At 41.4% G+C, this 21,873-nt stretch overlaps 1 long non-coding RNA gene and 2 pseudogenes across 1 annotated transcript; all 3 read right to left on the bottom strand.

Annotated features, from left to right (window-relative positions):
• Positions 1-21,873, bottom strand: part of LOC148006609 (uncharacterized) — a 2,902,548-nt pseudogene that overhangs the window by 2,296,395 nt on the left and 584,280 nt on the right.
• On the bottom strand, positions 1,376-1,774 carry LOC147995899 (ubiquitin-conjugating enzyme E2 variant 1 pseudogene; annotated as a pseudogene).
• Positions 16,219-19,789, bottom strand: LOC134485555 (uncharacterized). The gene is made up of 2 exons (XR_015673298.1): positions 19,415-19,789; positions 16,219-17,166 (listed from the first exon to the last, which is right to left on the bottom strand). It is a non-coding gene; the product is annotated as an uncharacterized LOC134485555 (long non-coding RNA).

The raw sequence follows: 21,873 nt of genomic DNA, 5'->3' as shown, positions 1-21,873 counted from the left end.
CTCATTTACATTCTACCACTGTGAGCAAATTCCCTCCCCAGGTGAATGCCATGTGGTTATTATCATTGTCTTTTTCAATTTTGCTGTACATATGGCCAGTTTGAAAAATTTGAAACTTAATGAGGCTTGAATGGACTAAGAAAGAATCACCAGTGTTTCATTTGCTCAGTCCTTTTTTTTCTTCGTTTGCAACACCTCAAATTGCCTTTATTTCAGTATGCATCCACATATCAATATTTAGTGGTCCTGAGCAGAGTGGGGAGCTTGTCAATGAGCCAGGAGCCAGGCCAACCTATATGCAAAGGATCTGTGAACATGGTGACACAGAGCTCCTCTGTGTCCCTGCCCAGGATCTGAGGAGCAACACTGAAACCCGAGTTGGCAGAGTCAGGGCCTCGTGCTCCAGCTGTCAGACTCTACTCCAGACCCGATGGGTGATCAGAGTGACTGAGAGCGCTGTTCAAACCTCTTCATCGTGTAAAAACAAAGCAATTATGGGAAAAGGAACCAACTCAGAACCATGTGCACCCAGGACTCTCCACGTGGCCTTTCTCTAGGCATATATCCAAGGACCCTGAGTGGTGGCCCGTCTGAGTCGCCCTGTGACTGCTCTGTTCACCTCTAGACCTGAGCTCAAAGCTCAAGAGCTGATGGTGGTGGCAGGGCCGCAGACCCAGCGCTCCCTTCCCAGGCTGGTGGCAGGTGAACAAGTGTGGTCCAGAGCTAAGGGAGGGAGGCCAGGCTTTTTCAAACTCATCTGATGGCTTCTGGCCACAGCAAGTGTTGGGTGATGATGGGCAACAAGGGACTTGAGGAGGGGAATGCAGCACCCCTTGATAAAGGTGGGGAGACTGGAAGCTCTGAATTCCTCACCCGAGGCCAATTTCAGGGGAGGGGAGGTTACAATCTAAGCTTTGACTAAGGGTGGGAGTGGAGGAGAGGGGACCATGGCTTGGATGGAGCAATCACTTAAGACTTAAGAAAGCATGGGTACACCCAGAGCACCCCAAGCCTAGTGGTGGTCAGTCCCACAGCTGCTACCTGAAACCTCCCCATCTATTCTAAGGCCACCATTAGCTGTGGCAGAGGGCGGGTCGGGCAAAGGCATACCCAGGCCAAGTTCCAGCAGCAGGTGATTGTGTGAGACGTGTCTGTCCACAGTTGCGTTAGCTGTGCCCACTGCTCCCAAAGGAAACCAATTTCAACACATCTTATGGATCCCATAAGTTCAACCAGGCAGACAGCAGTTGTACTCGACAGATGATGTTACACAGCACAAATTAGGTATTTAAAATTGAAAAGAAGTTAGTATCAGAGCAGTGTCTCAGGATGAAGTGTAAGTGGGGCTTCCTCTCCAGTACTTTGAGGTCTACAGATGGATCTAGAAAATTCACTACTGTGGAAAATGAAGACTTGGTTTGGATGGGGAAGGGAGGCCGGGGCCTTGGTGACTAATGGCTGTAACACTGTCCTTCTGGTGGCTGTGGCAGCTTCATGTTCTCTTTTGACATCATCAGGCGCCAAGTTCCTGCAGGATGACTTTGATGCTGTGGGAATTCTGTCACTTTGCCAGCACTGCCATGGCTCGTGGATCCACCACTCCATTGGAACTGCTCACGCCGTTCATATTGACTCTTGTTACAAATCTCACAGACTGGGATGCTTCTGGATACTAGAGTGGCCCACACTCTATCTTAAGGCTGCATATTCGGTTTTCATAAATTGTTCGTGGAGGCCCAATTATCATGCCTGTCCATCTTGTGAGTGTCATGTCCTCATCGTCCTCCAGACCCTAGCTAACTGTGCTGTCGCCTACTCCTTTCTGGCCTTCTTCCAGCCCTTCCAACAGTCAGAAATCTCGAAGGACTTTTACTCCCGAGCCTGTGGTGGCTGCCATCTTGCATCGCTATCGCTCGAAGTCAGTCCTTCCTTTCTTCCTCTACCCCTAGGTCCCTAGCTCCCTCTCTCTCTCTCTCTCTCTCTCTCTCTCTCTCTCTCTCTCTCTCTCTCTTTTTACCACAGGGTCTCATAAACCCCAGACTTGCCTGAAGCTCACTCTATATCCAGTGATGACCTTGAATGTCTGATATTCACCAATAAATTATAGATACGAACAACCATACCTGATCTTGTACAGTTTTGGAACTCATCCAAGGGTGTCTTCAATACTTGCATGTAGCTTGTCAAATGAGCAACTTACCAAATCTCTTCCTGTTTCTTCCTTGTTCCCTTAGTTCCTTCGTTCCTTCCTTCCTTCCTTCTTTCCTTCCTTCCTTTGTTCATTCCTTCCTTCGTTCCTTCCTTCCATGCTTTCTTTCTTCTCTTCTTTTATTTTCCTTCTGTTCTTTCTGTTCATGCATTTTGTTTTCATTTTGATTTTGAAGTTAAAAGCTATTACTGAAATTTTCACTTCTTGAAACCAGAAAGCATGAGCTGTAGAGCATTTAGACTTTCATATGTAGAAATCATTGTGTACCTATAGCAAAAACTATATACATTAAAGGTGACAGAAGCATTATTGTCTCAAAGTACTGGCTCTGTTCTTCAATTATTGTTAGAAACTTTTATTATTATTAATAGTCCACATAATCTAATATGTATACTATGAACATCTGCATTTTGAAAATGACAAAGGGGTATAAATTTCATTTTCAATGCAGTAACACAGAAACAAGCATTTTTCTAATATTCTCATTCTAGAGTTAATATTTTATCTATCATGCAAATGTATTTTAGAGAAATTCATTAAGGATTCTCCTCTTGCTTAATTGTAGGTGACATTATCAAAACTTCTGAGAAAAAAGAAATTCCAATGTGATTGTACTTAATATCTTAAAGTTGAAATTGGTACAAAAAACAACACTAGGATGAATTTTCTTGTAACTTCTGATTTCATTGAATAGGCATGAGATTAGAAATGGCTTGTGTCATTCTTAGAAGTTCTTACAAGAAAGTAACAGGAGAATTATTTTGGAGCTTCCATAATTCGTGTCATTATTTGAAGAAGATGCTTATCAGTTTTATCTGAGGTTACTGTCTAGGTGAGGTGTTTCCAGGATGTTTTCATCTTATTACAAGAAGTCACAGAGAGCAAGGTGACAAAGAAACTTTATTCAAAAGCAAAGTGAGAAACACTGGTATTCAGTGTAGCTTTAATTTGTGGACCTCTCGAGAAGGAGGAATTGTTTACTCAGAGTTCAGTGTGGATATTTCTGTTTTGATTGGCTTTTTTTGATTAAGCAAGCCTTAATTAACTGTGAACATCAATTTCCATGATGCATTTGATTTAATCAAATGCATATTCATTATCACTATGTATATGACATTAAACAGGATGTTTCCCTTGAAAGTTGTTCCAGAGGATTCAATACGACTTACTGAGTATATATTCTAAACTGTCTCAGGCCAGTTGAAACAGATTTCTCCCTCCATTATGTGGATATGCTCTTGAATACTTTTGAATGGAAGTTGATCATGAAAGAGAAGTTTATAAACAATTTATGCGCAGGGAGTCTTAGTCCATTGTTTGATACATATACAGCTTCATGCAGGTGAGATGAGGTGAGCAACTTCATTGTTAGGTATATTTCTGGAAGGTAGATTTTTATGCAGCCTAAGTCAAGTGAAGTCCCAGGTTGAAGTGCTTTTCCCATACCTGTATGCCTCATTCAAGGAATTTTAGTGCTTTTGCTTGTATCGTTACTTAGGCTACAGTACAGCTCACTGTTTCTTTGATGTTTGCTCAGACTCAGCTCAGTCAGTGACTGCATCTTAGTAGCTGCTGGACTTATGTGGCTCTTGTTCTTTGTCTTCCAATTTAATGGTAACTTCTTCAAGGATCAAACAATTTGGTCATTCTATGAATATTAATATAACTAGTCATAAGCCCTTATCAAATGATATCCAAGTCTCCTATGCTGACATAAAATGGAATTGTCACTCCAGAGGCTTGCTGAGCTTCAATATGAACTTCTAACTTCATGATGAGTAAATAACCTTCATCAATTGCTTATAAGAAATTCATTTAAATTTTGACAATTATGTTGGGCCAGCAAGAGGGAAAAAGGACTTGCAGAACAAGCTTAACACCCTCACTTTAAACATAGGAATCCATAGATAATGACCCATTACAGAAATTGGCCATCTGGCCTATAAACATGCTTTGGAATCAGAAGACCTACGTGAACACACACACATGCAACACACACACACACATACACACACACACACACACCCCAAAATAATAAACTAATGTTTTTTAAAAATTCTAATATTAATATGTCATGCCCTTTCTTTATTCTGACAACTGATTTATTTTACATATGTGGATTCATGGTTCACAAAATAGTATTCATGATCAATGGCAATTATAAAGGTCAAGTGGACATATCCATGAGTTCAAGGTTATAATTTTTTAATTTAATATTCCTCAGTACATGACCACCAAGAATTAGTGTGTGTGATATGGTGTGCGTGTGCATGTGTGTGTGTGTGTGTGTCTGTCTGTCTGTCTGTCTATGTCTTCATGCCTATGTGTTCAAGCAGAAGACAGAGAAAGTAAATAGTATTCTCTTTTATAACTTTCTACACAATTTTCTCAATTCAAAGCTTTTCACTTATACTGATGCTATCTTGCCGTGCACAAGCTCCAGAAATCCTTTCCCTGTCATCGTAGCACTGGGGTTATACCTGTATACAACCATGACTGTTTTAAAGTGCGGGCACAGAATTTTTTTTTTCCGGAGCTGGGGAGCGAACCCAGGACCTTGTGCTTGCTAGGCAAGCGCTCTACCACTAAGCTAAATCCCCAACACCGGGCACAGAAATTTGAATTCTTCTTCTCTTCTTTCTGCAGCAAATTCTTTCCCACACTAGGTTATCTCTTATCATCACTTCTGAGTAATTCTGAAGACTGCTGTTTTCACTCTCTGTAAACTTGGTAAATTATATTTACAGTCAGGATTTGGAATTTCTGAGGTCTGACAATAAAACCTACCCCATGTCGACTAAGAGCTTTTAGAATGTGGCCATTGCTATTTACTTTTCATAATTTCAAATGTCTCCTCCTAAACAGAAATCAATGTGTTTTGATAATCATAATCTAGAATGTTTCCAACTGATTTAAAATGTTACTTCAAATTGTTAATTCATTTCTTTTTTTTTTGTATCATGACATGACTTGGGCTTCTGGAAGTTCAAGGAGAAATAAAAGTTTAGGCACACTGTATCTACACAGCTAAGGCTTAAGCAGCCAACAAGCATTTCTCTAACTGACATGTTTACAAAGGTGTCCTGTGAAAAAATAAACTAAAAAAGTCAGAAATTTTGCTAGTTCTGGGTACAAGTAGTTGAAATGACGGATCTTCTCTGTCAGACTGAGGATTTCCTCCCGATGTACTGCAGTGTCAGCAATCAGTGTTGTCTCTTTTCTCTTGATCCATCTGACTACTTCCAGATACCTGATCTAACTGAAGCGGTGATTTGAAATATTGCTGCATTCACTGGCCATTTCAGTATAGAAAGGACTGGAAATGATATTTAAAAGGAGAAGACTCAAACTGAGCAAAGCATACTCTAGCTAATGCTGCAAGGTAACATGGTGATCAACATAGTTGGTTTCGGACAGACCTGTGTTTCATCTGTGGATGTCTAAAAGTTATAACACTGTGAAAATCTACATATTTTTAGAGATGTAACATTCCTCCTCTGTTCACTGTGAGGATAAAATTAAATTGATCATGCAATAGTCGTAGTGGGAACTATGTCAAACTAATAACCATACATGATAGCAATTGTTATTTGGACTCTCTTCTTGATGCTGTTCTTTCACAGAAAGTCTGTTGTCAATTAGTATTCAAAATATAACTGAAAAGAATGCCTCTACTGAAAACAGTTGCTTATCTAAAACCTCATAGAATACATATTCTATGAAACTCCACATGACTTTTCCTCTTTTTCTTCTTCTTCTTCTTCTTCTTCTTCTTCTTCTTCTTCTTCTTCTTCTTCTTCTTCTTCTTCCTCTTCCTCTTCCTCTTCCTCTTCCTCTTCCTCTTCTTCTTCTTTTTCTTCTCCTCCTCCTTCTTCTTCATTCTTCCTCTTCCTCCGACTCCCTCCTCCCCTCCTCCTCTTCTTGCTCTCTCTCTCTCTCTCTCTCTCTCTCTCTCTCTCTCTCTCTCTCGCACACACACACACACACACACACACATTCATATCACAGCTCTACTTGTTCAGTTTTCACAGGTAAAGACACTGTGTGTCATGTACAAAATCCCCATGCAAATTAATTTTAGCTAACAAACCAGTCAAGCATTTTGCTCCTTCCCTTTCTAATTTGTTTGGCATGCTAATCACTATACCACACTTCCTTGACAACTGTTTTGTCTTGCAAATTCACAGATGCACACTCAGTGTAATAGCAGTTGACCAGGAGAGATTTTGCTAAAGTGTGTGTTGTTTTGTTATATCCAGGTTCCTTTAATTAAAATTTCAGACCTATGATATATCCTTATGGAAAGCTGCACTTTGTTTACACTGAAAATACTATCTTTTAGAAATATTAAGGGTTGATGCTGAAAAGATGGTTTAGTCAACAAAGGGCTTGCCACACTACATCAAGACCTGAGTTTGAGCACCAGAAACCATGTGCTGCAGCTTGATTTCTATTACTAGGGCAAAACATCATAACCAATTACAACTTAATACAGAAACACTTTGTCTTAAGATTAGATCATCATAAGGGAAAGTGGAGGCAGAAACTTGAAGATAGAAACCAAAGCTGCCACAAAGAAACACTGCTTAATTGTCTGTTATCCATGGCATTCTCAGCCTGCTATCTTCTACAACCGAAGACAAACTGCCAAGGTGAGGCCCCACAATATTCCTAACATTAAAAAATGTATTCACTTAATAGTGGTATAAATGTGTGAATAAACAACCTCTTTTCTTTTACATTGTATTTGAGCCCCACTCTGTGAGACAGAATTCATATCTGACACTGATAAAGTAGCCACAAACCTGATAATATATATATATGTATATGTATATATGTATATATATATATGTATATATATGAATGTGTTTGCGTGTGTGCGTATTTTCACATACATTAAGAGAAAAGCAATAATTGTATTATTGTAAAGGAACATAGCAATAAAGTGATGGCTCCTGCTAATGTACTGTTGTTATACGTGTAGATCTGTGCCATGTTCAGCCTTCGTAAGAGAAGCTTTCTTTCAGTTGAAGGGGACTAATATAGAGTTCGGATAGTGATGGAATTTTGAGCTCTCTATCATAAGTGAGATTTTTTTATCATACCCCTTACCTAAAATGTCAGGCATCTGTATGGAAGAGGAGGCAGAAAGAATGAAAGAGCCAGAGTTAGGTGATGACTTCAAAGAAACCGTATTTTCAAAACACAATCATACAGATACACATATGAAGTCATAGGAACTCTGACAGCTTGCACAAGTTATGCGCAAGCTCAAACCACATTAAAAAGCTAGCACTGAGAAGGAAACATATATACAAAGTCTCATCCCCAGGCAAGAAGCTGTTGGTGATTGAAACTTGCTGACAAAGTGAAAACCAATTTTCTCCAAAGGAGTATCATGGTATACCAACTTCACTCACTATAAAGGAAAAAAAAAAAAACATGCCCTGGAGTGTTGGGCAGCACATTGTTGACTCTACAATTCTTTGTGTGTCTCTGTGTATACCTTGTCTTATTTTGTTTGTTTGGGTATTATTTTGTCTTATTACTTTTGTGTTTATTTTTAGTTGATTTTTGGGTAGGCTTTATATTCTTAAGAAAGGGAAAGATAGAGTTCTAGAAAAAGCATAAACACGGATTTGTAGATAGGTTTGGAGTATTTGTGTAGATTTCAATGAGAAGAAAAAATATAACCAAAATGTATTTTCTGTAATTTTATTTTTTAATTAAAGAAGTAAAACTTTAAATAAATAAATAACAAATAAGGTAGGAAAGAAATGAAGAAGACTTTGGATGGCAACCTCTAGTTTCTACAGTCACCTATACCAAAAGGAATGCACACTAAGTAAACACTAAAATTCTACAAATAACAGTGGATAATAAAAACACTACACTCACAAAAATAGAAAAAAATTAGGGTCTATCAAGTAACATGGAGAAAGTATCATTGTATTGCCATAAAAATTTACTTAAAAATATGATAGTTTAATCTTGTATGTTTTAGAAAAGTTGGAAGGCATAAAAGGTTTGGCCTTTCAGGCCTTTTTTTATTTTTCGAAAAGAGTTTAATTTAAGAAACACGTCTATCTGGGTTGGGGATTTAGCTCAGTGGTAGAGTGCTTGCCTAGCAAGCCCAAGGCTCTGGGTTCGGTTCCCGACTCCCCAAAAAAAAAAAAAAAAAAAAAAAGAAACTCATCTATCTGCAGCATGGTCTTTATACTGAAAGCACAAATTCTTATTTTATTCTTTTCATGGCTATTTATACTCATCACGGTGATTAATTTTGTTGTCAACTTGACAGGATCTAAAATCACCTAGGAGACAAACTTCAGGAAATATCTGTAATGTGGGTTCTGAATTTAATTGATTAATGGGGAAAGACTCCACCTATGTATAGGCAACATCAGCATTCACCTCTTTCTGCTTGCTGACAATAGAGGGTGGGTTACTAGCTGTGTATTATTACTTCTCCTGTGCACTGTATCATGAACTCTAATCTCAAATAAGCCATTTATTTATTAAGTAGTCTTTTTCAGATATTTTGGCATAAGAACAGGCAAAGGGAAAAAGATATTTCATGTATAATTTGTCATAATTATACAGATAGGATGTTAGAACGAAAAATGGTCCTTTGTCCTCATGTCCAGTGAAGACATTGGCAAGTTGGATCCTTAGATAATCCCAATTTGGTCCTAACAAATATTCCTTGGCCATAAGGTAAAAACTAACTTTAATCTATTTCTAGATTATATTTGATATTAAAAACTATATTGGACCCACAGATAAGTTTACATACATCTATTTCTTGCCCTTGGTTTTATCTTCTCTGTAAAGTATGACATGGGTATGTCTGAATATATGTTTCCTCTTTATGTGGTAGAATCTTTAAATAGAAGAACCTAGCTTTATGATAACACATACTGCTCTTCTTTTTTTTATCTTTATTAACTTGAGTACTTCTTATTTACATTTCGATTGTTATTCTCCTTCCCGGTTTCTGGGTCCAAATCCCCCTAAACCCTCCCTGCCCCTTCTATATGGGCTTCCCCTCCCCATCCTCCACCCAGTACCACCCTCCCCCCAACAATCACGTTCACTAGGTGTCCAGTCTTGGCAGGACCAAGGGCTTCCCCTGCCACTGGTGCTCGTACAAGGCTATTCACTGCTACCTATGAGGTTGGAGCCCAGGGTCAATTCATGTATAGTCTTTGGGTAATGGCTTAGTCCCTGAAAGCTCTGGTTGGTTGGCATTGTTGTTCATATGGGGTCTCGAGCCCTTTCAAGTTCTTCCAGTCCTTTCTAAGATTCCTTCAACGGGGGTCCTGTTCTCAGTTCAGTGGTTTGCTGCTGGCATTTGCCTATGTATTTGCTTTTTTCTGGCTGTGTCTCTCAGGAGCGATCTACATCCGGCTCCTGTCGGCCTGCACTTTTTGCTTCATCCATCTTATCTAGTTTGGTTGGTGTATATGTATGGGCCACATGTGGGGCAGGCTCTGAATGGGTGTTCCTTCTGCCCCTGTTCTAAACTTTGCCTCCCTATTCCCTGCCAAGGGTATACCTGTTCCCCTTTTAAAGAAGGAGTGAACACATACTGCTCTTATTTTGTGTGTGTGTGTGTGTGTGTGTGTGTGTGTGTGTGTGTGTGTTTGTGTGTGTTGTGTGTGTGAGTGTGTGTGTGTGTGTGTGTGTGTGATATACATGATAATGTCTGGGTATGTTTGGTGACAGAGGACAGAGGAAGTCCCCTCTGAGGACTGCAATTGGTTCCTAGAAGTAGGCAGCCTTGAACGATTTGAAGTGGGGAGTCTGACGTTTATGTTGTTCCTTTTGTTTTGCTTTTGATCCCCCCCACCCCCCATGCATCTCAGGTTGGCCTCTAACCTCATAATGGAGGATGATCTTGAATCTCTGATCTTTTTGACCTGACTGACCTGTGCTGAGATAGTGGGTGTGCAGCGTCACACCCTACCCATTTGATGGGAACTGAACCGAGAGTGCAGGCTGACCAGGCACTCTACTAGCTGAGCCACAGTCTTTCTGGTGACCTTAGTTAGTAAGGATCGAAGGGCAAACTACTTAGACAACTGTTAAATAGTCTGTTTGTTCACACCATCAGACTTCTCTTTAAATTTTTAAAATTGTGTTTATGCACATGGGTCATATGCCTACACACGGTTGCATGCAGTGCCCATCGAATACCCTGGACCGGAGTACCTGCAGTTGTGAGCTGTCATGTGAGTGCTGGGAAATGAACATGGGTCCTCTGGAAGAAGAGCCAATGATCTCAACCAGGGAGCCATCCCTCTGCCCCCCTCTCCGTACCTTCTTGCAGGACTGTTTTATACTGTCTTCTCGACACAGTCCCACAGGATAAGTACAGTAATAACTTTATATCACAGAAGAGAAAATAATTTCCAAATCTGCCTTAAGTGAGGCAAAGTCACCTTAGAAGACATACTTTTCCCCTTTCTTACACTTTTCATGCAAGACACATTTTTTTTTAATTAACTTGAGTATTTCTTTTTTTTTTAATATTTATTTATTTAATGTGCATGAGTACACTGTAGCTGTCTTCAGACACACCAGAAGAGGACATCAGATTCTATTACAGATGGTTGTGAGCCACCATGTGGTTGCTGGGATTTGAACTCAGGACCTCTGGAAGAGCAGTCAGTGCTCTTAACCACTGAGCCATCTCTCCAGCCCCAACTTGAGTATTTCTTATATACATTTCGAGTGTTATTCCCTTTCCCGGTTTCCAGGAAAACATCCCCTCCCCCCTCCCCTTCTTTATGGGTGTTCCCCTCCCTACCCTCCCCCCATTGCTGCCCTCCCCTCAACAATCGAGTTCACTGGGAGTTCAGTCTTAGCAGGACCCAGGGCTTCCCCTTCCACTGGTGCTCTTACTAGGATATTCATTGCTACAAGACCCATTTTCTGTACACGAATCATATAAGTAGTTACAGTTACAATCGCTGCGCTTTTTCTGAAGACATCTAATAAATAAGGTTAGCGTTTTAGTGTTCATTGTGGCTTTGGTGCTAGGTCAGTTCTTGGAGCCATATTCAAAGGAACTGTGAACTGGAGTGAAGTTGCTGTGAAGGATGTTTCTGATGATAACCTCACTATGAAATTACTGTTCTGCTGCTCCCAAGGAAAATTCAGCTGAATTAGCTAGCCTCTTGCAACAGAAAAAACAAACAAACAAACAAAACAATTAGAGCAAGAAGCATTTGCACAGAGGCTCCGAGGTCTTGAGGCTGCGGTGGGTCCCAAGTGTTTTAGTGTTTATTTGACATGAAGGTTACAGCCCCAAAGTGATGAGTTTACTACTTAGGATTCTCATTTCATTAGCATCATTTCATTAGAAACAGTCTTTGACAGTTTCCTTTTGGTGTCCATGCATGCGATACCTCTGTCTCTGTGTGTACCTGCACATGTGTGAGCACGTGCAGGCACACACAGACATTCATGCATGGCTCACATTTGTGTGGAGATGCATGTGTGTGCAGACCAGAGAAGAACTTTGAGTGTCATTCCTTAGTCACTATCCACCTTTTAAAAATTATGTATTTGTTCTGCGTTCGTGTGCATGGTTTGACACTGTGGTAGTCACAGCACAACTTCAGAGTCAGCTCTCTGCTAATCCCCCTTGATGGGGTCTGGGAATTGAGCTCTGGTCATCAGGCTTCTGAGGTAAGTGCCTTTAATCTGCTGAGCACTCTATCCAGCTCCCTTTCAAATCATTTCCAGGCACACCTCCCTCTGACCCAGTACTCAGCAGCTAAGCCAGGATTGATTGCTGGGTGACAAGGCTTGTAGAGTTGCCTTCCTTCTTATGGGACTACACATCTGGGACTGACAGACACCATGACTGTTTTTGTTCAGTGTGTATTCATTCTAGGGATCAAACTCAGGTGCTTATGCTTGAATAGCAACTCCTCACACAACCATATTCCCAGCTCTTCCTTCAATTTTGCAGTTCTGGGACTTGAACACAAGTCCTCACGAAGGTTAGCTAAGTAAGTCCTTCATGAATGAGCAACACCTATAGGCACAGTAATTCTTTCATTACACATTCCAATTACCTGTGAAGTCAGGAACAAGGCAGAAAACACTTGAAGCAGTGGTCTTGGAAAACACAATCCCTCAGTCTTCATTTTCTAAGCTGTAGATTGACATGGTAGTGCTGACTTTTTAGGGTTGTCATGAGAAATAACCAAGGCGATGTGTTGTTCCTGCCATGTAACAATCTTGTGGTAGAACTCCTTTATGTAAGGACTTGGTTGTTTTATTTCATTTTATTCTCTCTCTGTGTGTGCATGTATGTGTATGTATTTGTTTACATGCTACATGTGAATATGTATGTCTACGTATGGTGTGTGTGTATGTAAATAATCTATGTTTATGCTGTATATGAAATTGTGTGTCTGCATGTTCATGATGTGTATGTATGTCTGCATTTGTGCATTATGTGTGTGTTTGTACATGTTTGTATGTGATGTGTGTGTCTGTGTATGGTTTATGTGTATGATGTGTGTATATGCATGATGTGTGTGATTGTATATGTGTATAAATATGTGTGTGTGACGTGTTTGTCTGTGTATGGTATGTGTGTATGATGTGTGTATATGCATGATGTATGTGCTTGTGTGTGTCTGTATGGTGTGCTTATATGCATATGGTGTGCGCATGTTGTGTGTGAGTATGTGTGTTTGTATGGTATGTGAATACTGCATTGAGGCCACTTGTGTGTGCATGATATATATGTGGGGTGTGTGTATGGTATGTGTGTAGGACATGTATGGTATGTGGTTTTGTATGATTTATGTGTGCACGTAGCAGGGTGCACTTGCAGAGATTGGGAGAAGATCCTTCCACTACCAGTTCTCTCCTTTTACATGGGTTCCTGGAACTGAACTCAGATTTCAAGGCAAGGGATTTATTTACCTTTCGAGCCTTCTCTGGCCCTCTTTATAAGTACTTTTTAAATGCAGGGTTTTCCAAATTACTGTTTTTGGTTTTTTCCCCTTTGTTTTTCTTATCTTTTTGTAGGGGAATTCGGTAGGGAAAATTTTGTAGCTTTCTTGTTTTTTAACTTTCCCAAACAACCATATTGTTCTTCAGATATTGCCATAGGCTGAATGGGCTTCAGGACTTGTTCCATTCGATGAAGTTTTGAGCACAAGATGTGTTTTCAATTACTCCAGTGGAAGGCTCTTCTGAATACTTTGAAGACCCTGGGATTGAACTCTTGCTTTGATAGATTTTATTTTATTTTTGAGGTAGATTTTGGCACACACCAATCTCCTTTGCCTGGAAGATTCTGTGATCTCTACATAGTTTTCTTACATCTGTTATAGTAATATTAATATTAGTCACTGGAAATGATATCAGAGGAATAATATCTTTACAGTGTGAAATATTTCTGCTCTCTTCATTCCCTCCAGGATGTTCACATTGGGTGTGACAGAGTGTTCTACCTGGCATGCAAGAATGGCATGGTGCAACTGCATTACTAAAATGAACAAATGTACATTTAGTTAACATGAGATTTCTTAAACTGTCACTTCATAGAGCAAAGAGGTTATGGCCGGAAGATCTGAGTAAGGATGGGTACCGTTTTTTGTTGTTGTTTGTGTTGTTAGGGTTGTTGTTGTTGTCGTCGTCGTCGTCGTTGCTCTGTGTGTTTTTGGTGTCAGGGGAAGGCTGTTGTGTTCTCACTGGGGAGGAGGGTGTTATCCAGAACTCAGTTAGATAGTATGTTGAACGTTTTTGTTGATGAGGAATTTCATTTGGGTTGGAAGGACCACAGGAATGGAAACTGAGTGTGAGTGGTAGGAGAGCTTGCCCTAGTCTGGGCTGCATCCTGGGAGAGGGATGGCAGCGTGGAAGTTGCTTCAGAAAAGGATGGAAACATTGTATCTGTAGCCAGGAAGCAGAGAAAAATGGGTGTTGTTTCTAAGCTTTCTTTCTTCTTTGTATGCAGTGCAAGCCTGAGCCCAGGGAATGGTGGTGTCTATATTTAGAGTGGGTCTTCCCTCCTTAATTAATCTAATCAAGATACTTTATCAGAGACATGCCTGGTGACTGTTTCCTGGGTGGTTGTAGATAGAGTCAGATTGACAGCTAATAGTATGCATCACAGCTGGTCCCTGAATGCTTTAACATGGAATGGTGTGTGTTGAGTTGGTGCAGAGGTGACAGTTGTTGAGCAAGAACTTTGGATTTAGCGGGAGCTTTTAATTTAGGGATCTAGAGTCCACAGAAACAATACGTGTGTAATTTACCACATGTCAGTGAAGACAGAGAGGATAGAAAATAACTAGATATATGAAAATGGGTTGAAGAAAACTGCTTAGGTGTCCTTGAAGACTACATATGAAGGAGGATACACTATGCCATCGTGAAAGCATTAGGCATTCTCTTAACTCTGCAGTACAGGGGTGAATTTGGAATACCCCAAGCCCATCAGTGTCCCCATGGGAATGGGGAAAAAGTAACATACAACCAAACATTGGAGGCCAGAATCAGTGGCCTTACACCTCCAGAGAATGTGTCCTTAAGGAAGACTGAGCATTGAACTTTGTCCCCCAGGAAGGAATCACCTCATTTCTTATTTTGTTATCATTTTGGTAAGGCTGAATAGACAAATCCCTTGTTTAAAGATGTCATTCTGCTGGTTGATGTTTTACCCTTGTTGGATGATATGTTTGAGAAGCCTTTTGGTTTTCTGTCTGAACAGGAAACTGGAGAACTTTCAGCTGGGCAACTGTGACCTGATCCTCTTTGTACTGCTCCCCAACCTGTGGAGAGCTCCTCTCCTAGCTGGCAACTCTCTCTTTCTCTTTGGGGAGGTTGCGAGGCCATGACTCTTGTACAGGTTTTGGCAGTGCAACTGAGGGCTTACCTTCAGAAACGGTGTGGAGGACTCTTGGAAAACTTGTCTCTGGGAATGTGAGGGCCTTTCCCTTTGGAAGAGTCAGACAGAGGGGGTCTCTAAGGAGGGGCTTTTCAGGGCCTATGAAGTGGCCTCTTAGCGATTCTGTGTGGAAGTCTGTATCCCTTACAAGGGGTTCATGTGTGGCAGATTTCAAGCAGCTCAACTCTTCCTTAATGTACTTTGGGATCATAAACTATATTAAAAGGAAGTTTTTGTTGTTTTCTCTTCTGTTATTTGCCTCTTTTAGTGGGGATGAGGAAATTAAAAACTCCCCATCTGAAGTGAGTGCTTCGCCAAAAGGTGACACAGAAAAGACATAGAGCAAGTAAGGCACTACATGTGCAGATCTCCAGGTTAAAAGTCAGGCTCTCCCATCACAGCCTCCTCACTTCTTACCAGACCTCCTCCCCACTGCCTTCTGATCTCCACATGTAGACAGCCCTTATCATATGGAATTTCTCAAATTTAGTACCTTGGTTCTCTCGTATCTTGTGAAGTTGATTGTGGCCACCATACCAGGAGCCTCCACAGTTGGTTATTTAAGGATGGGATTATTAGTTCGGCTTTTTATCTCCTACTTGAACTTTGTTGTGACTGAAATAAAGCTTTGGCAGCCTCTGGCCCTACCCTGACTGATGATGGATGATGCATGTTCCTTGTGTACCTGAGTTGGAAACTTAGAGGTTTTGACCTTTCTGGGGAGGGTCAAGCCCCGAAGATGACACACTTGAGGACTACAGCTGCAACAAATGTAGAATGTGGGGACTGAATTCATGAACTTTGTTTTGAAAAACAAGGAAGGTAAGCAGACTCTTCCATTTAGAGAATACAGAGGATCTACAGAGTTTTTTTTTCTTGAAGCCATATTAATATCTGCATTTCTTTGTCTTATTACCCAAACCTCAAAGCTGTACTTTAGCATTAACTGTCAGAAAGTTAAAAGTAACATTTGAGATGTTCTAGAACAAGGCAGAAAAAAACACAAGGACACATTCCTTCCTTGTATTCAGTTTTGAGGTTCTTGTTGTGTCAGTTTGTCTTGTTTAGCAAAATGAAGAGGTAATGATACCAATAAGTGATTTCTTTTTATTCTTGTCATCCACCTTCTTTATAAAGCGAGTATTCGTAAGAGAAATGTCTCCCCAGTTCCCTATTAAATTGTAAAGCATATATGATCTAGTGAGAAAAGCCAACTACAGAGTCTAAGACAGTGGAGCATCCCTTAACTAATTCTTTGGTGGAAGAAGGTGGTAGTGGCAGAAAAGGTCCCTTTGAAACTCAGTAAATGAAATATCAGGGAGTAATTGCACAGTCACCCTGGTGTTAATTCAGACTCCAACTCTCATCTAGGTCTGCTTTGGCTCCCACAGTGTTTCTCTTCATTCATTGGCTGCCACTGTGATGCTACCCTACCCAACTCTGATGTCTTGGACACTCTCCTTTTTCTGTGGCCTCTGCCACCATGTCTGTCCCCAGTCACTCTCCTAAAATTCCAGTCCAGGCTGTTTCTCTCTCCTATAATTCAGGCTCTTGGGGCCTAGTTTTTTGGCTCTGTCCTGACTGCAGCATCAAACATAATGTGGTTTAGCAGGTACCCAACCCCGATGAATTAATATTCAGATGAATTAGTGAGTGGAGGCCAAAGCCAAATCAGACAACCAACAGGAGCCAAATACATTACTGGAAAACCAACATAGTGGATGCCGAAGGATGGAAGGGGTTCCACAGGGAATCATAGTCCTCGATCCCCAGGAGGCAGTGCTTGTTGGTTAGGATTTTCTTGGTGCAGGGAAATATGGACACAGCATCAAAGCACTTAGTAGGAGTGGGGACCCTTAAACACTGTGTAGAGGGCTTAGTGGAGCTGATCCTGGGAAGGGAGATTGGGTCAGAGCAGGTGTCCAGGTATGGCTTGTTTGGTAGAGTTCAGATGACTGTCTGTTGCAGCTGATGAACTGTTGGGTCTGGCTGGCTTCCACCATTAATCATTCAGTCCCTGGGTCTCTTTCTTCATCTGCAATGTGACAAGATAATTCTCGTTGTAAAGAGATTGAAAGGGAAAGGGAGTTTGGCTGTGAAATAAGTATGGACGCCTTTTGATCAGCTGCTTCCTGACTGAGTATTGCCTGCAGTAGGCAATGGGTGGATGCATAGATGGATGGATGCATGTCTTGCTGGATGCACGGATGTTGGATTCATGGATGGATGGATGGATGGATGCATGGCTGGCTGACTGGATGCATGCTGGATGGATTCATAGGTGGATGGATAGATGCATGCTGGATGGTTGCTTAGATGGATGGATGGATGCATGCATAGATGGATGGATGCATGGCTTGCTGGATGCATGCTGGATGGATGCATAGATGGATGCATACATGGATGGATGCATGGATGTTGGATGCATGGATGCATAGATGGATGCATAGATGGATGCATGGCTTGCTGGATGCATGGCTTGCTGGATGCATGGATGGATGGATGCATAGATTGGATGGATGCATGGGTGGGTGCATGCATGGATGCTAATATGATATATGGATGTGAAAGCCGTTCAGACACAAAATAAAAACTGAGGGTATAGGAATGAGCAAGTCAATTTTGTTCCTTGTCCAGAACTCTCAAAAGAGTTTGGACTGGAGAAGCTTACAACCTTACCATTTTTAAATACACTGTTTTAATGTTATTTGTTGAGAATTTCATACATTGATATAGTATATTTCATTATATCCACTTGAATAATCCCTTGAATACAGGGAAGCCTACTCATGAGTGAGGGGCCACCACTGCAGCATGGTCCACTCACTAGGGACCATACCCCTAAAGAAACCCCACCCCTAGCAGTTCTCAAGTGACAGAATCTTCTCAGCTGCAGGCAGGGGCTTCAGTGCCCTACCACATCCATGCGGGAATGTTGAGTGCTTTGTTCTCCTGCTGGACAACAACTGCACTGAGTTTGTGAGTTCAACGACCATATCATGAGAACATGTCATTGTTTGGATCCAACTCCTTCTGACCTTTGGCTCTTAAACTTTTTCCACCTCTTTTCTTTCCAATATTCCCTGAGCCTTGAGGGAACTTGATATGGTGGGAGCTTCTGTGGCTGAGCTCTCCACAGAGAGTTCATTCTCAATACTCGGACTAGTTATGAATGTATATTAACTACCATCCACTGTATGAAGATGCTCCCCCAATGACCACCGAGAGTTGTGTTAATCTATGAGCTTGTAACTGGTATAGTTTGATAATATATATCCATTTAAGAAAATAGTAGTTATGGTTCACTCCCAGGGCTTATGAGCCTCTCTGCCATGGTCTCCTGACCAGATTTACAATGCCAGGTAAAAGTTTCCTCTTGTAGTGCAGACCTTGAATCCACCCAGAAAATGATTGGTGATCCTCATTACATTCCTGCCATTTATGGCCCACCCATGAGTACATCTTGCCAGGGCTTTTGTTATGTAGCCCTGAGTAGTCACAGTGGAGTGAGAATAGTCTGCATAGCATCTTCTAGCATCATAAAGGGTGGCTATCAGGGGTGGAAGCTTCCTGCTAAGTACTGTCCAGGCAGGTCTGTGTGATGTCTTCAAGTTCTTTGACCTACATGTGTGGTGTCATCAGCTATAGGATCTTACCATCACATTCTGATGGGTAGCCCTGAGCAATGAGAATTGACAACTCTGGTATCGACCAACAACTTGAGAGCAAGGTGTCCTACATCTAGCTCTGGACTTTCTGAGAACTTGTAGCCAATGGAAGGAGAATTACCCACCTTGTAACTTTTGTTGTAAGTTGGCAAGTAGCTTTTCATATGGCTTTTGTATTTTAATGTTCATGGACGTTTTACCTACTTGTATGTCTGTGTGAGGCTGTCAGAAATCCTGCAACTGAAGTTACAAGCAGGGGTGAGTTACCATGGGTGAGTAGGTGCTGGGAATTAAACCCAGGACCTCTGGAAGAGCAGCCTGTGCCCTTAACTGTCCGTCTCTCTGGCCCTTTATATGGCTTTTTCAAATATCTTTAGTGTTAGTTAGTTCTTCTTCATCCTCTTCCCTGCAATCCTAAAGATTTTAAACCAGTGTTTCATTTATGCATTATTTAACTATTGATCTAAATTGGTAGAAAAGATTAAGAAAAACACATGGTTTACAAAATTATATTTGTAATTTGAAGAGGGGATTCTAAAGGCGATTATGTTCAAAACCAACATGGGGAAATCCTAAAAAGGATCTGGCCTCTGCCCCCTTGTTGGAACACCTTACCTGTGTTCTGATTTTCTTCTTTTGTTTATTTCTTTGTTTAAGGGTGTCTGCAATTCCTTTTTGTCCACAGGTGAACACTTTCCAGGCCGTTCTGGCATCCGATGAATGTGATTCCTATGCCCTCTTTCTCTATCCTCCCAATGGTCTTCAGTTTTTGGAACTCACCCCAAAGAATCCTACATTGTCCAGCCGCAGCTTCCTGTTAAGGTGGGATTCTGCCAAGGGGAAGCAGATGATGTGAAGAGAAAAGCCCTGTATTTCAGCCTGACTAACAGTGAGCAGTCGGTGAAGAATCTCTACCAGTGAGTAATGTGGAGTGTGTGACTGTGGTATGCACTGGAAGGACATTTAGTAGGGACACTATCTCTACTGCCCAGAATCCATTTGATAATAACATTTAGTGGCTTCTAAGAAAGGCGCTGGTTGAAATCCAAGAGCTAAGCTGGACCTCTGGAGCTTCAGGCTGTCCAAGATTTAAAGATTCTTTCTTTTTCCTGCACTATCTGTCAGGCATAGAAACCAGAAACAGCAGTGATTATATGTTTTTGCAGAACTACTGGGGCTTGCTGTGAAAAACATTGTTCTTGGGGCTACATAAAAATATCCAGTCATAACTAACTGCCTCAGTGGATGCTTTTCTGGAGAGGAGGCATCATGATTCAGTCTTTCAAACAGGTATTGTTAAGGATTAAATTATGAGTAGTATAATGGGGCGGAGGTAGATGAGGCTTTTATTCGTCTCAGGTTTCTCCTGGCACCATCACCAGAAATCATGCTGACTGGTTTACCCACAGCGTTGCCAGAGACAAATCCATTTCTTAGACTCCCCAGTGGGTTATTCTGCTAGTGCTGCAATAGGCTATTCCGCAGGTATCTGTCCAGTTGGTGCTCCTAAGAGACTATAGACTTCAGGTGGGCTCTTTTGTCTTTGTATTTTGCAATACTAGCTTAGCTCACAGTAGTTACATTGTGGCTTCCCATAGTTGCTTCTCAGTCAAACTAGATCATGGGCAGATAGAGTGACAGATCAAAAATTTGCCAATCACTTTATCTGCAGAGCATTGTGATAAAACCCTTGCAGATATTATCTTAATTAAAACTCTCTCAACTTATAGGCGGTAAGTATAACTATCTTCCCAGTTTTACCAATAGTCTTACCAAAATTATGAAAGGTGCTTATGTCAGAGTCAAATGGCCGAGCCATAGTCAATACAGCTCTGACGTATGGATACAGGGGTAATCTCTTATGCAGAGTATATAGGGTGTTTCTTATTTGGATTTCATGTTACCTGGTTGTGTGTATTTTGGTTATTTTTATCAGTCACTCGGTTACAGCTCACTCTGCCCCTCTCCTGCAATTTTGATATTTCTGGAAAGCATCAAAGGAGACAGTGAAGAACCGGAGTGAATGGATGACAGTGTTTGTGTGTGTGTGTGTGTGTGTGTGTGTGTGTGTGTGTGTGTGTGTGTGTGTGCAAGCGCGCGTGTGTCCATGTGCGTGCATGTGTGTGTGAGCACGTGTATGAAGGCCTTTATGGCTCCAGTAGGGAAACACGACTTTCTCCTCACATGCTTTTTGCACACACACACACGTACAGGCACAGACACACGGGCATACACATGCACACACACATCAACTTCTTATGGCTATGCAGGTACCAATTCTCATTCTAATACTCTGTGATTCTTGGTCCTTCCCAGATTCTGTTTGTGTCCAGGGGCTTTGCCTTTAAAAATCATAGTATTTCAAGCACTCAGCCTTATTTCCAAGGGTTCTACATACAAGTGTTCCCTCCTGTTCTGTGATCCATACCGGGTCTTGGTCTCCATCTCACCCTAGTCTGTGTAGTCTAGACTCTAGAACAGACTTAGCAGTTGGCCTCTATCCTTTCTCCTCTAACCTCTTACCCTCTAGCTTAAACACTCTCTCTCCCCAGGTTGTACCTAGAGCCCCTTGGAAGGAGGGCTGAGTGCTTGAAATACTACAATTTTTAAGACACGGGCGTGTGCCAGAAAGGAGCAGCGTGAGACATGTCCAGAGTGATTGACAGATTTGGTGTGCCTCACACTTAATAAAATGAGACAAACTACAGATAATGGAATAACATAAAATGCAAGTCAGAATTATCCTACCACTACTCTGAGTGACAACTCTGCTACCTCCCCTTTCAGCGTGGGCTTTGCCTCCCATTCAGTGTTTCCATACTTAACACTGTCTCCTACGCTTCTTTCCTCCAGAATCTGTCAGTTTCGTTGTCTTACGGGTTGAAACTGCATCACACATGCCCAGCATTGAGGACAACATTTGTAAACGAAAGTAGCTCAGGATCATGGTCCTAGCTCCCTCTGGATGCTTTGCTGTACCCCTCCAAGTAGAAGAACATTTTCCTAGTCCTGGAATCTCTTCCTCCAACAGAGGTCATACATTATTCATGTTTGCAGGCCTCTTCTGAAACATA

Source organism: Rattus norvegicus, chromosome 2 (genome assembly GCF_021556685.1).
Source record: "Rattus norvegicus strain SHRSP/BbbUtx chromosome 2, alternate assembly SHRSP_T2T, whole genome shotgun sequence".
Taxonomy (NCBI): Eukaryota; Metazoa; Chordata; class Mammalia; order Rodentia; family Muridae; genus Rattus; species Rattus norvegicus.
This window is presented reverse-complemented; position numbering and strand designations above follow the sequence as displayed.